At 38.8% G+C, this 6,511-nt stretch overlaps 1 pseudogene; it reads left to right on the top strand.

Moving 5' to 3' along the window:
• The first annotated feature begins 2,373 nt into the window (after nt 1-2,373).
• LOC102832305 lies at nt 2,374-2,954 on the top strand (annotated as a pseudogene).
• Nucleotides 2,955-6,511: the final 3,557 nt, after the last annotated feature.

Here is a 6,511-nt window from a genome sequence, read left to right as displayed (position 1 = left end):
TAACTGCAATGAGCACACAATACTTTTATGCTTGTTGTTATTGTTGTTAAGTGCAGTCGAGTCAGTTCTGACCCATAGCGACCCTGTACAGGGTTTTCAAGGGTCTAAATCCTTACGGGAGTAGGACATTGCATTAGCTTCATCATTATAAAATGCCTTAATGAACTCAAATGAGCAACTTCTTCAGTCTGAAATTGATAATGCATGAAATCAACATATATTGATAATTACTGGTGATTGGAATGGAAAAGTAGGAAACAAAAAGGAAGGATATGTGGTTGGAAAATATGGCTTTGATGATAGAAGTGATGCTGGAAAATCGCATAATATAATTTTGTAAGACCAATGACTTGTTCACTGCAAATACCTATCTTAAAAAAACATAATGAAACACATGAACCTCACCAGATGGAATGCACCATAAAATTGACCAGGAAAAACCCAAAACAAAAATGGCAGTATGACTGGCTACTACAAGAATAAACAAGCTGTTTGCCAAGAAGCCATCAAGGCAAGCAATAGAGTTCCTTCTTTGAGCACAAACCCCCTCTAAGACTGAAACTCAAAGGGAACACATAAGCAGGCATGTAAACTTGCTGACAACTTTATTGGTCTACTGGTGAGTGGAAGAAGTGGAAAGGCAACAATGAAGAAATGGGCTGAATTCAACCACATTCCATACACTCCAATTGACCTGGAGATGAGAGAGAGAAGAGGAAGGACTAGTTGGTCCAAAGTGTGCTGACACCTGGGGACAACCTGAACCCATAGACAAGGACATAGTCACAGAGGACTAAAGCTAAGAGTGAAGCATTCAGCTGAAATGGAGTGTAAGGAGGTGCACAAGAACCCCCAAAGTTGCAGATAGTAGCCATTTGACCTAACCTAGATGACTTAATAATCATAACTCAACTAGGAGAAGATAAAAAAATTTAAAAAACCCACAATTTCTGATAAAAGAAACAAGGGTAAATTGCTAAAACTTGATGAATTTGGCTCATACTCATGGAGGTAGTAACTTTAAAAACCAACTGAGGGAAAAAGTCTTCACATGAAGTACCAATGCTATCCCTTCTGTACCAGGGAAGATAAGGATGGCAACTTAGACACTGGCTACTTAAAATGATGTGGTGATAAAGGCATGAAGTGACTGGCTTACGAAGTTTCAAGGGGAAGTTTAGTTTAACAGTGGTGGTGGTGGGGGAGAGTCCCCACTGAACAGTTTTCATCTTGTCTAGATGGGTCTGGTTACAAGAGATAGGAATAAGGTTCTTATGATTCAATAGTGAGTAACTGTTATCATGACTAATTGAGACTGTCACAATTGTAAAGGTAGATGTCTTGTAACAAAAAAGGGGGAGCAGTTAATCTTACAGTTCAGAAACAAATGACCCTAGGGCCATCAAGTGAGAAGAGTACAAATGGAATGTGGGATCTTATCCAGAGAAGCAACGGTACAAGAGATGGAGGAAGAGATGGGGACATGGAGAGAGGGAGCAGCTGAGGACTCTAGATTCATGAGAAGAGAGGGACTATGAGCTGTTAGTTAGCAGGCAGACTTGCAGAATGTGATCTTTGGTGGCGTAAATTATTATATATGACTGAGTGGTATTTTTGTTGTTTAAAAAGTGCTAAAGTGAATAGAGAAAAATACTGTTAACCGATGGTACATGGAGGGGATTATAATTATTGTAATGAAACAAGGTATATATTTTGTTGAATGTAAAATTGATGATCTGCCCTGTAAACTTTCACACAATGCACAATAAAAACCTTAAATAAAAAAAATTGAAAGAAATATAATTGACTATCCTGGTGTGGTGATGTGGGTTAATGCACCAGACTGCAAAGCCATGTGAACTGCAAGGTTGGCGGTTCAAGCTCACCAGCATCTCCTTAGAAACCCTATACAGGGTCACTATGGGTTGGAGCTGACTCGACGGCACTTAACAACAACATATATGTGGAAAGAGACGGTGAAAAAGCTCAATATCATCAGCCAATACAATGCTGTGGAACATACCATCAGTTGCTCATATGCAAGTTCAGGCTGAAGCTGAAGAAAATTAAAACAAGTCCATGATAGCCAAAATATGGCATATCCCTCATAAATGTAGAGGTCATCTCAAGAATAGATTTGATGTGACTTTCTGTGGTTTCCATCCTAAGTTTTGATATCTTACCTGGGACTTGAGGCTCATGGACTTGAGCATTTCACGTTCAAGTCCACCTGTCAGTGGGTACCAGGGCGTAGGAGCTCTTGTCTCCACATCAGGGCCTATCCCCTGTTTTACCATATCCACTCCGTGTCCATAAATACTCCAGGAGCTTAAAATCGTTGCCAGCGCTGCTAAGAAGAAGGCCACCGGCAAGATGTTCAAAAACACGTTCCAGAGTGGCTTTCTCTCCATCCTCTACAGCATCGGCAGCAAGCCTCTGCAGATCTGTGACAAAAAGGTGTGGAATGGCCACATCAAAAGAATCATTGATAGTGACATCCAGTCCCTGGTACAGGAGATTGAAGGCACAAATGTCAGCATCACATATATCACATGTCCTGCAGACCCAAAGAAGACACTGGGGATTAAACTTCCCTTCCTTGTCATGATTATCAAAAACCTAAAGAAATATTTTACCTTTGAAGTACAGGTACTAGATGACAAAAATGTGTGTCGGCGGTTTCGGCCAAGTACTACCAGAGCACCACCCGGGTCAAACCCTTCATCTGTACCATGCCCACGTGGCTGGATAATGGCTGGAACCAGATTCAGTTCAACCTGTCTGACTTCACAGGGCAGGCATATGGCACAAATTACATCGAGACCCTCAGTGTGCAGATCCATGCAAACTGTCGCATCCAACGGGTTTACTTCTCAGACAGACTCTACTCAGAGGATGAACTGCCAGTAGAGTTCAAACTGTACCTCCCAGTTCAGAACAAGGCAAAGCAATAACTGGAGCACAACTGGAGGGATCTAGACATGACTCTTCATTTAAAAAGGAACTATCTGGAGGACAATGCAAAAAGCAGAAATATTTATATTAGTTCACTGTACTGTGGTTCTTTTGTTTCCTACTTGGTGTCTCTGGTCATGGACCTCAGTGGCCATCCCATGACTCCAAAATTCCTTGTAAATACAGTGGGGGATAAGTCATCCTCTGAGTGGTGCGTGAATGCTGGAGTTTCTGTGGCTGCCTGCCCTAGGGAACATCCAGAATTAAAGATGTCCTATAAGATAATTTCAGACCAAAATTTCTTTCTATGGTATGTTTTTTCTCTTATATATTATATAAATATGTGTATTCTATGTTGTGTAATACCTACAATCTGGTGATGAATAAAATGCTATATTCTTGTTTGTAAAAAAAAAGAATAGATTTGATGCATTAGACACTAAAGACTAAAGACCAGAAAAGCTATGGGATTACATTAAGAATATTATACAGAAAGAAAGAAAAAGATCACAAAGTAAATAAGAAAGAAGGAAAAGACCAAATTATCAGAAGAGCCTCTGAAATTTTCTCTGCAGTGTAGATATACTAAAGAAGATGGAAGAAATGAGGAAGTAAAAGATCTGAAAAGAAAACTTAAGAAGACAATGTGGAATACTATAACTAAATATACAATAACCTGGAGTTACAAAAGCAAAAGGGAAGAACTAAAACCGAAGAAAAGAATCCAATCCTTGACTTGAAATATTGAAGGATTCTATGGAATGCTGGTATAGTGTTATAGGATAAACACTGCACTCCAAAGTTGGTTTGAAAAGCAAGGTTGTTAATTCAAATTCCCCGGTCACTCCTCAGTAATGCTATACATGATAGCAATGAGTCGGAACACACTGAACAACAATTAGAAACAACATAGGGCAAAGTAGTGAATGATGCAGAAACCATCCAAAGAAGATGAATGGAATACACAGTTAATGTACCAAAAAGAAATAGTTGATGTTCAAACTTTCAAATGGTAGTCTATGACCAAGTGCCTATCATACTGAAAAAAAGAATTCCAACATGCACTGATGGCATTGGCAAAGAACAAGTCTTCATGAATTGATGAAATACAAATTGAAAAATTTCAACAAATTGATACAGCACTGGAGGCTCTTACTCATCTCCATGAAGAAATTACAAAGACAGCTACCTAGCCAACTACTTGTCAGAGATCCATATTTGTGTCCATTCCAAAGAGAGGTGACCAAAAAGGATGCAGAAATACTCAGACAGTAACATTAATATCACATGCAAGTAGATAATTTACTAAAGAAAATTCAAAAATGGCTGCAACAGTATGCTGACAGGGAACTGCCAGAGGTTCAAGTCAGATTCAGATGAGGATGTGGAATGAGGGGTATAATTGCTGACATCAGATGGAACTTGGCAGAAAGCAGATAATATCAGAAAGATGCTTACTTGTGCTTTACTCACTATGAAAAGACTTTAACTGTGTGAATCATGGCAAGCTATGGATGACATTGTGAAGAATAATTATTCCAAAACACTTAATTGTGCTTATGAAGAACCTGCACATAGAAAAAGAGACAGTCTTTTGAGCAGAACAAAGTGACAGTGAATGGTTTAGAATCAGGAGAGTTGAGTGTCAGCGTTGTATATTTTCACAAAATTTATTCAATCTGTATGCTGAGCAAATAATCTGAGAAGCTGGGTTATATGAAGAAGAAAGTGACATCAAGATTGGAGTAATACTCATGTGATATACAAATGATGCAACCTTGCTTGTTGAAAGCCAAATGGACTTAAAATACTTACTGAATATTTACTGATGAAGATCAGATGCTACAATATTAGGTAAAGGTTGCAAATCAACATAAAAACAAATTCTCACCACTGGGACAATAAAAAAAACATCATGCTATTTATTGTTAGATGTGGTCGATTCAGTTCTGATTCATAGTGACTTTACGCAAAACAGAGTGAAACACTGCCCTGTCCTGCGACATCCTCACAATCTTTTCTAAGTTTTAGCCCATTGCGGCTGTCACTGTGCCAATCCTTCTCATTGAGGTGTGTGTGTGTGTGTGGGGTCTTCCTCTTTTTCCTGACCCTCCATTTACCAAGCATGATATCCTTCTCTAGGTAGTAGTACCACCTGATAATATGTTGGAACTACAAGAGACAAATTCTAGCCTATCCATCCTGGCTTTAATAACATGATGATAAATTGAGAATTGACTAAAGTTGTCAAAGACTACATTTTACTGGTATCCACTGTGAACACTTATGGAACCAGCAGTGAACAAATAAAACAATGTATTGCATTAGGCAAATCTGTTGTAGGAGACCTCTTCAAATGTTCAAGAACAAAGATAACAGTTTGAGAACTAAGGTGTGTCATGGTATTTTCAATAGCCTCATGTGCATGTGAAAGTTGCACAATGAATAATGAAGACTGTGGAAGAATTGATGAATTTGAGCTATGGTTTTATAAAGAGTATTAAAAATTACCATGGACTGCCAGAAAAACAAACAAATATATGTTTGAAGAAGTTCAGTCAGAATGTTTCTTAGGAGCCAGGATGGCAAGATTTTTGTCTCTCATACTTGAAAATTATTAACAGGAGGAACCAATCCCTGAGGAAGGATATAAGTGCTCAATGAGGTTGAGGGTCAGTGAAAAAGAGGAATAACCCAAATGAGATGGATTGGCTAGGTGGCAACAACAATGTTCTTAAGTATAATTATGATTGTGAGTGTGGCACAATAGCAGAGAGTGTTCTATTATACATAGGGTCGTTATGAGTGGGAAATGACTTAATGGTACCTAACAACAACAACAACACGTCAAACATAAGATCTGGTGAATAACTCAAACAATATATAGTAGCTAAATTTGGACAAAATATATAAAATTAAAATTAAGAACAATGATCAAGTTATGATTATTCATCACTATTGTAAGATGTATGCAATATACAAAAAGCACTTTTTTGAGAGGTGGGGCTTGATGGCAGCTAGAGTGGAGGTGCAGTGAAGTCCGCCATAAGCAATACCACAGAATACCAGGCAAAGCAGATCCAGGGCAGAACGCCAAAACTCTGAACCACAGAGATAGGAAAATTTAAAAGGTTTGAAAACTTATAGTTGTGGAACTTGCAGCAAAAGAAAGAAATCATGTACTTTTGAATTTGCCAGGCTCCGTGGAACCAAGCCAACAACTTGGTCAAAACTAAATGGCAAGACCAAGCAGGGGAGCAGACACACCATGGAAAAACACCATGGAAATCTCAAAGCAAAGATGGACAATACAGTTTGTCGGTTTTGCTTTGTTCTGATTTTTTTTTTTTTTTTGTATCTGTTAATTGACACGCCCAACTGTGTGTGCACCTCCATTCTGGTGACTAGAGCGGGTGCATGAGCAAGTACACACACCCCACCCACACCACTGGTGGGTAATTCTGCCATGCATGGGCACAGATACTCTCAGCCCAAGAGCTGGCCATGCACTCTTTTTTTTTTTTGTGTGTGTGTGTGTGTGTGTGTGTTTATGTGT

This window comes from Chrysochloris asiatica, unplaced genomic scaffold (genome assembly GCF_000296735.1).
Source record: "Chrysochloris asiatica unplaced genomic scaffold, ChrAsi1.0 scaffold00180, whole genome shotgun sequence".
Lineage (NCBI taxonomy): Eukaryota > Metazoa > Chordata > Mammalia > Afrosoricida > Chrysochloridae > Chrysochloris > Chrysochloris asiatica.
The sequence above is the reverse complement of the archived record's forward strand: the minus strand, read 5'-3'. Positions and strand labels throughout refer to the sequence as shown.